Below are 16458 nucleotides of genomic sequence, written 5' to 3' on the forward strand. Positions count from 1 at the left end.
AGTGCACATCATAAGTTGGAGGAAACTTGCTGAAAGGTAGGTTTTCACTCCAATCTATTATAAGAGTATAAAATTAATGCGCTTAGAAACATAACATAAGAATGAGTAACTTTCACAAATCTATGTCTTGCCTAGAATAGTACTGGGAATCATTCTTTTAAAAGCTTATATTAAAGCTGCCCTTTCACAAGGAAAGTGAGCAAAAGTAAATAAAATATGTTAGCATCTATCTGTATTTTAATATATAATACTTAAATATATGCATCCACTGCATTTTTAATTTAGTGCTGCCCATTGTTTCCGTTTTCATTTATTCTGTAAAACTGTAATAGATTATTCACACATGTGCTACATTAGCCCTTATAATGTAATACTAATTCACTAAAATCATTCAATATGCCACAGTAGTGCAATTACAATAATGGTAATGATTTGTACATTTACACTGCATTGTGCTTGGAAATCTAAAGGTATGTTCACTTGTCCATATTTTCCATGCATGCAGTTAGTGTCACTGAGGTTCTTCAGGCGCATTTCTGTTCTAGTTTAGTAGTTAAATTGGCATGTTCAGAAAAGTCATTCAATGAGATACTTGAGGATCTTTTTCTCTTCTGCTAGAAAATCTAAGGGAAGAGATAGCACTTATATCAAAATGTGAGATATAAGAATACAGTTAGCTTTACATTAAACTCTAGACCTGCACATAGGATGCATTATGATGAAACAGCGAAAGCAAACAAACAATAAAAGCCTTCCTTTTCCAGAATATGTAAGTGGTCTGTGATTATGTTGAAGGATAAAACCAAGAGTAAATTAACTGCACTCACCTCATGAAGTATCTATTAAACATGGTTTCAGAGCTCAAAATTTTTTTTCTTATTGATGTAAAGATCAAAATTGTGAGCCTTTTGTATACTATAGTTGGACATATAAGAAATACATCTCAAATACTGGGACTCAAGTTTCTCATTGCTAGAGAAAGAGCGATAAATATGGAAAGGAGAAAGGTTGGAGTTAATGCTATAAAACGTCATACAATGGAATTATCAATGTGGGTTTTAAAATAAGTAGATACAATCTAGAAATAAAGAATTATTGTGAATAGATAGGTCAGGATGTTTACTTATACTTTCAAGCTCTTTTAAGTGAAGGAATTAAAATCAGTGATAACCCCAAGAGCAATGGCCGCACCCAAAATATAGATGTTGCTTAATTAATATGATATTTCAATAAAAAGAACTGATGCCTTAGGAGAAGTGATCCATTCTACTGCTAAACCAAAGGAAATACAAGGTTCCCTGGAGAATCTTTTGATATCAGAAAGCAAGAAAAGTGCTTGGAAAAGAAAATAATCACTTCAGAAAGGGATTGGAGTAGACATGGAAGGGTTTCCAGCAACCAAAATTTGAAAATTTTACCCAGAAAAATTATGGCTGCACTAAACATAGGTCATAGAAAAAATATAAATCCACAACTCCAGACTGATGTTAAAACTTAAAAAAATAAATGATTCTTCCTTCCAAAGAATTCCAATAAATAAATGTCGAAGACATTAAGGAAATAGAAAATAATCATTAGAATACCATTATCACATTGTTGCAGCCAGGACTCACTGTAGGAGGTTAACACTAATGGATAAACTAGGATATTTACATGGTCTTGAAGTATCTTTCTCAACACATTTATTAATGATAAGGAGAAAAGTCACTTTACACAGGAATATCCTAAACCAATCAATCAAGGTTAACATTGCTAGTCATCAGATATATTTACAAATGTACCTGCTGATATTAGGCAATGAGAAAGTCCTTGTGCTTATGTGAAAATCTTGTCCAAAGAATAATATAATCATGAGAAAATATCAGACAAGACCAAAATGAGAGATATTGTACAAACAACTGAGGAGCACACTTTCAAACTGCCAAGACCACTAAGGACTTGGAGGAGACAGGATGTAAATTAAAATTCAATGTGTTCTCATGAATCCTGGAACAACAACAAATAATCACTAATGTTCTACCTGGAGAAATCCCAATTAAATCTTTAGTTTAGATAGCATAATAATAAAATTGTGTGAATGTGAATTTCTCAGTTTGGATCATTATACGATGGCTTGGCAACATGCTAACATAAGAGGAAGCTACTGGAGTGAATACTGGAACACTCTATGCTATTTGTTTATCTTTTCTTGAAGTATAAAATTGTTTCAAGATTTAAAAAAAGAGGAAAGATTTAAAAATGGTGAAGGTTGATTTCAAAGCCAGTTAAGTCTTACTCAGAAATGTATTTTCTTATCCAGTCAGTGGTTTACACCTATAATCCTAGCTACTTCTCAGGCTGAGATTATTAGGATTATGTTTCAAGGCCAGCCATGGCCAAAAAAAAAAAAAAGGTTGCTACACCCCATCTCAACAGAAAAAGCTGGATGTGGTGGTGCTCCCTTGTCATCCCACGTAAGGCAAAAAACACTAATAGAAAGATGCAGTATAGACAGGCCCGGGCAAAAATAACCTGAGTTGAAAAGACTGGAGGTGTGCCTCAAGTGACAGAGTACTTGTCTAACAAGTGTGAAGACCTGAGTTCAAGTCCCAGTGTAGCTTCTCCCCAAATGTACTTTAAGTATCAAAGTTGATTGCAACAAATAAAGAAAAATTTGAAACCTCATTTAAAGAGATTTTTTTTTCATGTAAGTAAGAAATTGATTTCAGAAAGTCAAGGTCAACCCTAAAATAAAAGCTAAATTGGATACAAAAAGGAGTGAAAGATTCATAAAACCAGAGGATTTACCACTGAAAGGGGTATATTCTGAATATGCCATATGTAACTACATATTATTTGCAAGTTTAAAATTTTAAACAGATGACAATAATATCTTTTTCATTCTATTTTTTTTCATTTATTTTCTTTCGCAGTGGTGGTGGTCGTAGGGATTGAAGTCAGACCACATGCTTGCTAGGCAAGTGTTTTACTACATGTGTCATTTCCCAATCCTTTTGCTTTTAGTTTGTTTTTCAAATGGGTCTTGTTCAAACTTAACTGGGACAAGACTCAGACCATTATCCTTTGATCCCTGCCTCCAGAGTAGCTGAGATTACATATGTGCACCAGTACACGTGGCTAACTGTCTTTTTGTTACAAGGAACAACTTGAAAGCTTGCTATTTCTTTTGAATAGATAACAATTTTACTAGTTAAGTGTACTCATTATAAATTGTGATTGGAATAGTTAATAATAAATCTCACACATCCTTGATGACTTTCCTAAAAGTAAAGGAGTATTAATATATTGTTCTCCATCTGAGAAATCCTTTCTAAATATTACATTAATGATAAATGCATGTAGAACGAAATTAAAAACTGCCAGAAATCTTAAAATATCAGACAAGATGGCATGCATGTTCTAGAAGAGAGTGAAATTCCCTATGGCTCTTTACCTTCTTATGTTTTTTGCCATTCATGTTATTTTCTGATAGAGGGTTATGTGATGATATCTTATTTCATCTCTGCCTTCCCACTATTTTAAAATGTTGATAACTAGTAATAATTATTATCACAAAGTAGTAACTATTTAGTGATAAGCCTGATGCAATATGTCTAAGAAATGTGAACATATAACCAAATTATTGTCCTCAGGTGTGATGTTTTAGATATGAAGGCATGGAGATTCCACTATGGAAGAGTGCAAAACAGTTCATCTCCTTAACTCTAACATACAATTTCTATGGTTCTCTACTAAAAAGCTTTTATCCATAATGAAAGGAAAAGGGGGTCAATACAATATTCAAATAAAATTAATGTGATTTTAAAGTATTCTGAAAATATAAATTGTACTTCAATATCAAGTATTATAATATGTATTATACTTTTCTCATGTAGAATTTTGTGACAAAAGTGTACTACTATTTAGCTAGAATGAGAAAGAATGCTTGTCCAGAGATCATAATGAAGATGTTAAAGATAAGGAAACAAGATGAAGGGTGGCACACAAAATAGTCCTAATTCAAATTAAATTTCACAATGTTTAAGAATGCTGAACATTGGTCAGAGCTGGTTATTTTTGACTCATTATTAGTGTATCGAAACATTCTGCTTTGCAGAACAGTCCATAAGGGTAGTGTGAGGTGGCATGTACTGCACGTGAACTTCTTCAATATCTATTTAAACTTGTCCCTGATCTCTTCTACTAAAGAAGTTAGACGACCTGTACAGCTACTTTACTAATCTATAAGTTAGGAATTCTTGCAATGCATTTTTTACACATAAGATATGAGTGGAAATAAGCAAATATTCTAATATCTTTCTCCTTTCTTATCTTGGATGTGGGTATGATACATGCTCAGAAAATACCTTCCAAATGTAAGAATACTGGCTTCAACTATGGAGGGTATAACAGAATATTGGAAGAATCTGAGTACTTAAAAGCTCATTAAACCACCAGAGGAGGGCTGGAGATGTAGCTCAGTGATTGAGAGTTTGCCTTTAATGCATGAGGCTGTGTTTGTTCCACAGTACTGCAAAATAAATCAATAAATCAGTAAATAAAGAAAGAACTGGAAGTCCTTGACTATTATTCATATTTGAGGAAACAAATTTCTTAAGTGTAATATGCTTTTCTATTCTTTGTTCCTGATGGTGATTCTCTCTAATACATGATTTTGTGTGGTTGGGCTGTATTTGATTCTGATTTATCCTGATTTGTTTTTGCTCACAATCTCTGGTACAGAGAAAATATGCAGTCATTATTGCAAAATCATTGGCAAGGTTGGATGTTAGAAATCAAGAGCTGAGACTTTATACCAAATGGCCAGAGGAAGAAGCACAATAATAAGGTACATAGGTAGAACACGATTATACAAGCATTAATACTAAGAAATTGATTAACAAGTAAAAGGACTCCCAATATGTCTCTGTATTCCAGGACAAGACCAATGTCTGGTGGGACAGAAAGTTCTATTATAGGGTTTATTCCAGAGGAAACAGAATGTTAGACATTTTACCAATTTAGTATTTGAACACAACAACATACTGCAGGCTAGCAGAGTTGCTCAAGTGGTAAAAGCATGGAAAGCAAGCCTGAGGCGCTGAGTTCAAACTCCAGTGCCACCAAAAAAAAAAAAAAAGGAACATATTACAGATTGATTCACTTACTCACTCATTCCAAAGATATTTATATGAAAGTATACTAGCAACACTGTGTGTGTGTGTGTGTGTGTGTGTGTGTGTGTGTGTATGTATGGTTCAAGGGAAGGAATCTCATGAATTTTAGGCAAGCACTGTACCACTAAGCCACATTCTCAGCCCTTAATAATCATTTTTGTAGCCATTTTGGATTTTTAAAAAATTAACACATAAAGAATTATATACATGGATATATAATCCATAATATGTGTTTATATACATATATGTAGCATACTGTATGATAATTCAATATGTGTATTGTAATGTGTAATGATAAAATGAAATTAATTAACATTTACCTCTCCCATAATATTTATCGGTTATTTGTGATAGGAAACTCCAAACTCCTCTCTTCTAATTTGTTATAAAATGTAAAACACATTGTTATGAACTATAGTCCTGTGACACTATAGAACATTAGAGCTTATTTCTCCTATCATACTTTCATTTGATACCCATTGTCCAGCCTCCTTTTCTTCTCCCCTTCCTTTCTTCTTTTGAATTTCTAGTAACAGCTATGCTACTCTCTCCTTCCATAAAATCAACTTTTATTAGCTCTTGGATATGAATGACAGCTTGTAGTAGTTGTTTTTCTGAATCTGACTTATTTCTTTGAACATAAGATACTCCAGTTACATCTGCATTAAGAAAATGGTGGGACTTCCTTCTATTTATGGCTGAATACTATTCAGAAAGAATTCTTTCATCCATTGGAAAGTGAATTTCTGGAGATAAAGACCGTGAATAAAATGGGCAGGGAAGAGCACAACTGTAATCCCAGCACTTGGAAGGACTGGTAGGAGGATTGTGGATCATGAGTTCAAGGCTATCCTGTGCTAAATGCCAAGTCATTTCCTCAAAAAAAAGAAAAAGAAAAACCAAAACATGAGCAAAAATACATAAAAAAGGACAAATTGGGAAAATATGGGTATTTTTTCATGTTTCATTCTAGCATGGAGAATATGAAGTGTACAAAACCAGAAGATAGAAACAGAAACAAGGCCTATGTCTTTATGGCCTTGTGTATTCATGCCTATAAAGTTGGAAGTTATTCTTAAAATGATCTGAACCAAAGTTTCCACAATTCCAGCTGTAAAGTAGAGGTTCTTCAGGCTTTTATTTATTTATTTATTTATTTATTTGTTTGTTTTGGGTTTTGTTGTTGTTCTTTGTAGGGATAGTATAAAAGGTAACATCAGATAGGAAAAAAACCTGTAAAAATGATAGTTTGCACCTATATTTTTAATTTATCTTTTTATTTACCTTCTTATTGATTTTCATATTCTAACAGTGAACACTACATTGTAAGCAAAGTCATAATACTTTTTCTTTAATTCAATAAATGAAGACACAAAGTTAGGAACTGTGTAATAAGAAATACTGAGAAAAATAGTGTTAATGGGTCTTGCTTAGTAAAAAGTAGTATAAATTTAGTAAATAATGTGAGATTATGTATCAGAAGTAAAAGAGTTAGTTCAGTCTTTAGAATGTCCTTCTTTTTAACAGTGGTTATCACATAATTCATGGGTAGTACTTTTATACCAGTATGAAAATAATGAAATAATTATTAAGATACACTTGTCATAATTTTTTTAATTCGTCATAATATATACAGCAAGAAATTCTGATATAACCTGAGATGAGTGGGTGGGCATTTTTGTTTGTTTTACTTTGTTTTGGTTTTTCCTAGTTACAGAATTAGAAATGAAACCAGAAATGCAAACTCTGCTTTTGTATTCTAAAAATAATATTTATAATTCTTATTGTTTAGAAGAGCAAATTTGACTTATAGGATGAATCAGTTAAAATAAAGTCATATGCTGAGAACATTTTATATCTTTCTTAAAACAAGTATAGTGAAAATGGAAAGGAAACAAGCAACTTTCGATCTGCAAAATGAATGTACTTTACTAGGAAACTTTAAATGCATTAGCCCCAAATCTTAATTACATTGTATTGAGCAAATGATAAGCATGTACTATATGATTTGTCATCGGAAAGTAAAATTGCTTTCAGGAAGTAAAGTTTTCTTAGCTATAGACTTTCTAACAAATGTGAATTTTAAAAAGGAGGTTCTTAGAGGAATGAGTGTCTTTTGCAGTAGAGATATAATTATCTCTAATATGTAGGAGAAAAGAATTAATCAATGGAAGACATTGAAAAAGAAAATTACAAACATAAATAAATGTGTCAAGATTTCAGAAACTGAAACCAACTTGATCATAGTATACAACTTTTTAAAATGTATTGTTGCATTTTATTTGTATTTTATTGAGAATTTTTGTGTCTATGTTCATTAAAAAGATTTTCCTATAATTCTTTCTCTCTCTCTCTCTCTCTCTGGCATCCTTGTCCAGTTTTGGAATGTGTGTAACACTGGCTTTTTAAAATGAATTTGGTAGTGTTCCTTCCCTTTCTGTTTCATGGAAAGATTTAGGAGCATTGACTTTAGTTCTTCTTTAAAGATCAGGTGGAAATCAGCAGTGAATCTCTCAGTTCCTGGGCTTTTCTTTGTTGGGAGACTATTATTGCTCTAATCTTATTGCTTGTTTTCTATCTATTGAAGTGGTTTATATCCTCGTAGATCAATTTTGGTAGTGCATCTAGAAATTATCATTTCTAGATTTTCCAATTAATTTGAATACAAATTTTCAAAATATTCCCTCAGGACCATCTGGATTTCATTGGGGTTTGTTGTAATAGCACCATTTCTTGTCTAATTTTATTAATTTGTATCATATTCTTCCTCCTTTTAAGGATTAGCTAAGGATTTATAAGTCTTATGTATGAATTCCAAGAATCAAATTTTTGTTTCATTTAGTCTTTGTACTGCTTTTTTTTTTGGTATCTTATAATTTCTGCTTTAATTTTTATTATTATTTATTTTATTCTTGTATTTCTTGGAGTTTGAGGTGCATTATTAGGCTATTTATTTGAGATCTGTCTGCATTTTTATATTTTGATGTAGGTACTCATAGCTATAAACTTCGCTTTTAGCACTGCCTTTATTGTATTCCACAGGTTCTGGTAGAATGAGTTTCCATTTTTATTTTATTTTAGAAACTTTTGGAGTTTACCCCTTATTTCTTCAATAACCCACTGATCATTCAACAATGTGTTGTTTACTCTCCATTTATAAGCCTATAGTCCTAGCTCCTTGCTGGCAGAAAACAGGAAGATCATAGTTCAATACCAGCCTGGGCAAAACATTCATGAGACCTCAACTCAACCAATCCTGTGTGTGGTGCTGCACAGCTGTCATTCCCAACTACTTGGTGAAGCACAAATAGAAGAATGAAGCTCCAGGCCAGCCCAGGAATAAGGCAGGACCCTATCTTAATAATAAATAGAGTAAAAAAGTCTGGAAGAATGGATTATGTGTTATAGTGTCTACTTAGCAAGCACAAGGCACTGAGTTCAGCCCCCAGGACCACCAAAAATAAAAAATAAAAAAGAACAAAAAAAGAAAGAATTACCACAATCAAGAGACAGCCCACAGAACAGGAAAAACAAATCTTTGCCAGCTATGAAATGAATAAAAGATTAATATACAGAGTATATAAAGAGTTCCAAAACTTAAACAGAAAAAGAACAAAAGTTCAATTAGTAAATTGGCAAGTGAACAGAGAGTACTCAGAAAAAGAAAAATGGCTAACAACTATATGAAAAAAATGTTCCACATCCTAGCCATAAAGGAAATGCAAGTCAAAACTACCTCAGTTAGATTGGCAATCATCAAGAAGGCAAACACCCCCAAATTCTGGCAAAAACGTGGGGCAAAAGGAGCCTTTATATATTGTTAGTGGGAATGTAAACTCTTTGGAAAGCACAACGGAGGTACCTAAGAAAACTAAAACAGATCTACATTGTATCCTTGTCATACCAGTCTTGGTTACATAACTGAAGGAGTGTAACTCAGTATACAAAAGAGATATCTGGTGATTATAAAAGAATATTGATTATTTCAAAATCATTTGGTTATGTGTGAAAATTCCCACAATATTCACACACCCACATACAGACACATGCATGCACACACACACACACACACACACACACACACAGAACAGACACATCAAGAAATTCCAATTAGATAAACAGATAAAAAATGACAGGTTCTTAGGAAGACATGCTATTAATGTAAATATTAACTATTCTATTACTATAGATGATTGTTATATTGTTACTTATATTTCCACTTCCAGTTTTTTCCAGTTAATCACATATTAATTATTACTTTAATAAAATTAAAATACAAGAAAAGCTTTTTAAAATCTGATACACTCTGACTCACTTCAACTTAACTTCCACTCATTCTAAATTAATTCACTTTTCCTATTACACAATTTGCACTAAAATAACCCGCCAACACACTGTGAGAATCCCTTATCTACATTTTTGAAGAATGAGATCCACAGAGGTCCTTTATCATTGTAAATTTTATTTATTGTCTTTCCTACCTTCTTCAGGAGGAAATCCTACTACAGGATTTCTTAAATTTTCCATCCTCTTCAATCTGTTAATACTGATAATATACACCAGAAAAATTAGTAATTAAATATGGAATTAATCATAGTGCTGGTTATAAATTTATGTCCCCAAAACACTTTCACTTACTTTAAACCAAGAAAGAGACTGGAAAAATTAGGTTTTGCTTCTGATGGTAGAAAACATGTAGAGACACAGTAGTCCATTAAGTATCCTGCTGACTCCCTATTCCATTTCCTTCTTTATTTCCTGAAAAGTGAATCATGTAGGTCCACAGAAAATTAAATGTTCTAAATACTGATACTCAACTACTGAAGGGCTTAAGATTATAATCACTAATTGAACTTCCCTATTGAATTTTAAGTAATCTTCTTGTTCTCTTTCAGGCAAGAAATATGCTTTTGCTATTAGAAACAGAGTGATTTGAGGCCAGGATCTGAGATTGATCACTACAACAATCATATTAATAACCAAAGCACATTTGTCTTCTGAAAGTAAACACAGTAAAGTTTATGTTTATGAATTTCATCAAACTCTCTATACTGGACCACATATTGTTGATATACCTATTGTCAGGTGATTGTGCTGCAGGCTTGAAAATCACTATTTTGTTTAAATATCATAGTGCTGGATATCAAATCTTCTAGGTAGACATGTCAGAATGTAAGTGCTTTACTTTCACCTCTATCTTTACAACAGACTCACAGAGGTGTCTGAAATTATTTAGTTCATCTATATGCAAATATACGTGTTCCATCTTCCTAGTCTATTATGACAAAAAAGCAGTTGAAATGACACAAAATGATTTTACTTATCAGAACTTCAGTTTAAGAGAAATAGACATTGATTTTTTATGTAAACTATCTTAATACTTCTTGAAACTGAGGATAATGAAGATTTTTAAATACTGCGTATAAGAGAACAGTTTGCATAAAATGAATAACATGAGTGTATTTTGTCACTCAATAACCAAATATGCTATTTTTATCAGGATCAATTACATTTAATACTAGTTTAAATATTTATATTTCTCTAATGATTTTGACCTTGTTGTTACTAAAATCCTCACAAAATTTTCTCAATTCAGTACCAGAGCAAAAGGTGTTTATAAATAGTGTCTGTGAGTAATGTTGACATTGTGTTCAGTCCTACTTGAAAAATTGAGTAAAGCCAGAATGAATCTGATGCTCAACCAGCCAGGTCAATTACAGAAGTCACTGTACAGAGATAACCCTTAGCATCCATGGAAATGTAGATTTGTTCAGATTTCAGTTGCTGCTGTGGTGATGCTACTCATCGAGCACTGAGCTTTTCCACCTCACCACTATGTTGTACCTTTTGTAAGGTAGGTAGGAATCTGGAACTACTTCCTAGGAAGGTTGTGAGAATGGAAGTGATATGTATTTAAGTTAAAATGCTGTCTTTATAGAAAGCATCAAAGTGGGAGAATTCTGATTCCCTAATTTACCATGTAGAGGAAACTGCCTGTTGAGCAAACAAAACAATACTAATTATAAAAGTAAAATAAAATTCTTTGTCATACATACCAACTGAGGGCCAGGAGTTGTGTTTCATGCCAGTAATCCCAGCTAGTTGGGAGTGGTTTGAAGCCAGGCAAAATGTTGACAAGAAAATATCTCAAAGAACAACCTAGACATGGTGGTACACATCTGTAATCCCTACTATGCAGGAGGTAAGAGGTAAAAGAATCATGATCTAATGCATGAGACTCCATATAAGCAATAACAAAAATCACAAGGACTGGGGATATGGCTCAAGGGCTAGTGCACTTGCCCAGCAATTGCAAAGGTTTGAATTCAAATCCAGTATCACTGAAAAAATTAGCTGAAATATGAAGAGTTTATTTTATGTTTCAGCTAACATTATTCTTACTGAATTTGAAACAACAGCACCATCTCAATTTCAATAAGTACAATAATGATACAATATTGATTTCAGATGTTCTGAAAAGTAATTCAATTAAGCTCAAGCACAGACTCTGATGAATGGAAAACATTTGTGTGGCCATCTTCAATTGACAGCAAGTAAAAAACTTAAGACACATTCATGTGATCATCAAGAATTTCAATTTATTTCCATATCATTCATATTATTTTAGAAATGCAGGTAATTCAGAATAAAAACATTGAAGCTAAGTGTTGGTAGCTTGAGCCTATAATCTTAGCTACTTGGGAGGATGAGATTGGGAGGATCACTCTTTGAAGATAGACGGGGCAAATAGTTTGTGAGACCCACATCTCCGAAATAACCAGCGTAGTGCAAATACTGTGTACACATATTTGTAAGTGGAAAAATGAGACCTGTTGCAACTATTCCAGGAATCTGGGGGAGGGAGATAAAGGAGAATGATGTATGAGGTGAATTCATACGTGATATATAAATTTGTTATATTGTAAAAGACTTTTGTAAATGCCATAATATACCCCACCCAGCACAAACAATAAAAAGTTAAAAATATCAAAAATTTTAAAAATTTAAAATTTTGAATAATGGAGAAAAATGCACTGGAAATGTGTCTCAAGCAATAGAGTGCCTGCTTTGCAAGCATGAAGCCCTGAGTTCAAACCTAGTGCCACCAAAGAAAAAGACATTGACATTTTATGTCTAATCATTCTCCCTCCTGATACAATTGAATATGAAAAAGGAACCAATGAAATTAGAAAAGATTATAGAATATATTGAATGGCCAGTATTTATAAAGATATATTCTATAAATACTGTTACTAATGAATATAAACACAAACTTTGTAAAAATAACCATGAAATTTTAGAAGTACCATGAAAACCACAAGTTTACATTAGAGACATAGGAATGTAGGAATGAAAATTCTGAATAACCAAGTGGGCCCAGATACATGTTTGCTACATTTTAATTTATAAATATATTTCATGAAATAATAATAATAATATTCCCTGCATGATATAATTTCTATAACATTTGGAGATTCAATTGTGTTGCAACTACCTTATGTGTACAATTGCTTACAGATTTATCTCTCATGTCATACATCTGTCACTTTCCAGAACTAACATTGTCTGTCACTTATAAAATATTGGCATAAGTACATATAATTTAAAATAAAATATTAATAAAATAATATGACATATGATGTTTAAAATAATTCATCAATCCATATATTTCTGAGTGATCTTTGAGGTAATTTTTTTCATTGATAATACAATAGAATTCCAGCACAGAAATAAGTAGCATTACATATACTAGAAATGTAAAATAGTAAAATATGTTTTAAAAATACTTTAAAATCCAAACATCAGTCATATTTCTTCTCACCCAAGTCAGAATGGCTATCATCAGGAAAACAAATAACAACAAACACTGGTGCAGATGCAGGAAGAAAGGAACCTATACACTCTTGGTGGAAATGAAAATTAGTGCAGCCACTATGGGAATCAGTATGGATGTCCCTCAAAAATCTAAAGGTGGAACTGCCATATGCTCTACAATTTCTTGTCATATATCCAAAGGAATTTAAATCAACATACAGTAAAGATACCTGTTTATTTCTATAAACATTATAGCAGTACTATTCACAACTGACAAAATATAGAATCAGTGTAGATGCCCATCAACCACTGAACTGACAAGGAAAACATGGTGTATGTGCACAAAAGAATATTATTGAGCCACAAAGAAGAATGAACTCATATAATTTTCAGGAAAATAGATAGAACTAGAGATCATTATGTTGAGCCAAACAATCCAGACTAAGAAAGACAAATATTGTGGATTCTCTCTCATATGTGAAATCTAATCTTTATAAAATTTAACATGGATATAAAACAGGTTCTGTTTGTTGTTGGGTACCAGCAGAAGAGAGAGGGTAAAAAGATTTGAATATGGCCAAATTACTTTAAACCCTTGTATGAAGACATGACTATGAAAACTGTTGAAATTATTTTAAAAAGCAGAGATTAGGGATGGTGGATTTGATCAAGGTACCTTGTATGGACATGTGGGAGTATCACAATGTAATCTCTTTGTAAAAGTAGTGTATGCTAGCAAAAAAAGTAAATGCTGTTTTGTTTGGTGAATTTTCCTTAAATTATTTAGAACAACAAATTGTGGAACAAAACCACGAAATAAAAACCCCTTTTAAGCCTTTTAATCACAGGCACAGTGATTCATGCTTGTAATCCCAGCTACTTAGACAGTTTGGGGCCAGCTCTAGCAAAATGTCAGTGAGACCCTATCAGTGAACCAACTGGGTATGGGGATATGTGTCTACAATTCCATCCATGTGGGTGGAGGAGGTAGGATGACCATGGATTTATTCTGGCCTGGGAAAAAGCATGAGAACCTACCAAAAAAATAACTAAAGCAAAAAGGGATAGGGGACATGGCTCAAGTGGTAGAGTTCAAAATCTACACTCCCAAAATAATCTCATTTAAAATTGAAATATAAATTATAAGGGTGTATACACCTGAGTGCCATCTGTGTAGAAAATTATAAAGCTTCAAACAAGGGGATAAGAAATACATGGGTCAGTGCGTAAATACCCCTTCCCCAACCCTGTTCATAAGTGGGCAGTTCTAAATAACAGGGCGATATGCATTCTAAAATTTGTCTGCAAATTAAAAACAAGTCTTCCTGAGCCTCATTGTTTTTATGGAACTTAATGTAGTAGAACCACGTAAAGTTCATAGACTGCTTTTAAGATTGTAAGATGGAAGCAAGAAACACTCTCACATAAGATCCCAGGGAAGGAACAAATCTCGCTGAATGAGACAGAGACCATTTAAAAACCATGGAGGAAGACTCCCTTTGGCCAGTGAAAACATGCAAAAAATCCAATTCTCTAAGACAAAGCTTTATTAATATCAGATCTTTACTAGCTGAAAAAAGTCTGTATTAAAGTGCACTTCAATTAATGTATTTAATTAATATATTTACAGTGTACATATTAATATCATAAATCAAATGTCATGATTGGTATGACTGGATCATACTGTCATTTCAAGTTTTTCTATGTCTTATTTCAGGTTTAAAATACTACTGCCAAACAGCTGACCCAATGAAGGAGGTCATTCTTGGTAGTACTTGATTCTGACATTTGTAGACTGATACAGATTTCATCTTCTCCTGAAGTTTTCCTTCAAATTTTCTATGACAACAAATGTTTCAGTTAAAGTTGTGCATATTGTCCTGGAGGCATGGCTCAAGCAGTAGAACAGCTGCCTAAAAAGTGAAAAACCCTTGAATTTGAACCTCAGTCTTGCTTTAAAAAAAAAAAGCATACTGTACATAATCAAGATATTCCAATGTATCTCTATTTCTAATTCACAGTTGTTGCTATATTGATAATTACATAAGCAATCAATATTAACTGAGAAAGATTCTTTGTTTTAGCAAATGGATTTATATTTTTATGTGGGAATCTTGCATGATACCCTTACACCAGTGGGGCAGTTGGATTTATATTTTATAAATATGTGTGCAGACAGCAGGGTGCTACTTGTAGACAATAGTGCTAAATCTGGCTAAGAAGCAGTAGACACAGATGCATCTGCATATATGCGTCTTTTTGAAGTGTTTCTCATCTGTCTTTACTCTAGTGGTTGAAAACATAAATTCTGTAAATAATTTGTACTTTAATCAAAATGATGGAATCAAATTGATGTTTTCTTTTTTAGTCACTATTCATTTTCCAAATCTTTCCTTTTTTTATTCAATATAATTTGTTTCCTATTGACAAGAAACATATGTGAGAGACAAGGTAAATGTTGGGTTCTTTACAGCCATACAAGTTTTACTTCTAGGTTTATTCTGTTCTTCTATGCTCCCATAAAGAAAAGAGAAAGGCAAGATTAACACTATTTTCAGACCAAAAGCTAGTAGACATCTCATTTATAAGCAATCAGTTCTGATTATAAATGAACTGAAATGTTTAAATTGCAATGGAATATAACAAACTTGTAACATCTAATATAAAATCATTTTCCAATATATTTTAAGAAGAAAATTACTTACAGTGTGGACTTTAGATAAAATAGTTATGAATTCAGATGATGGAGTAATCTTACCTAATTGTTTTAATGTGATGACTCTACTTTAATTATTCCTCTTATCTGTGTCAACAAGAAAAGCAAAAAATATAATCTGCCAAGTCATCATTTTATGATTTCTCCAATTTACACTTTCAAATCAGATATTTTTCTCTGAAATATATGCACCAACTTCCACCTTCTTTTTACCTAATTTCACTTCAGCTTCTTAAATTGCTAATTTCCTGTAATAAAATAAGAGAAATAATCTTTCTTTTTTTTTTTTCTTTCATACTTTCTTCAGGGTTAAGGCTTCTAAGGCCCATTGATTTGCTTTTTAAAAAATGCTTTGTAAGTTTACTATTTGACTGAATTGTTACAATTCAGCACAAAATATACTAATGAAATAGTTGATCTACATAATCATAATTGGCAATTTCATTATAAATAATCAAAAATAATTATTCATGTATTAGCCAACCACTTTAACATTCTTTTGACAGTCCATGATTAATTTAGTACAAATATTCTTATTTCACAAGTAAATTTATATTCTAAAGAAACAAATAAAAATATTTATGTATTTCCGATTCAATATGTTCAATAACCTAAGCAGGTAAGTTATACCATAGTCAACCTTCCCATGAAAATAAACAGATAAATATTTCTATAAAAATGTGGTGAACTATATTACAAAGAAAAGTAAATGAAAATCCTATCCCATATATGGAGATCCTTCACTAATTGTATCATCAGCTCAGAAGTCCA

Source organism: Castor canadensis, chromosome 6 (genome assembly GCF_047511655.1).
Source record: "Castor canadensis chromosome 6, mCasCan1.hap1v2, whole genome shotgun sequence".
Taxonomy (NCBI): Eukaryota; Metazoa; Chordata; class Mammalia; order Rodentia; family Castoridae; genus Castor; species Castor canadensis.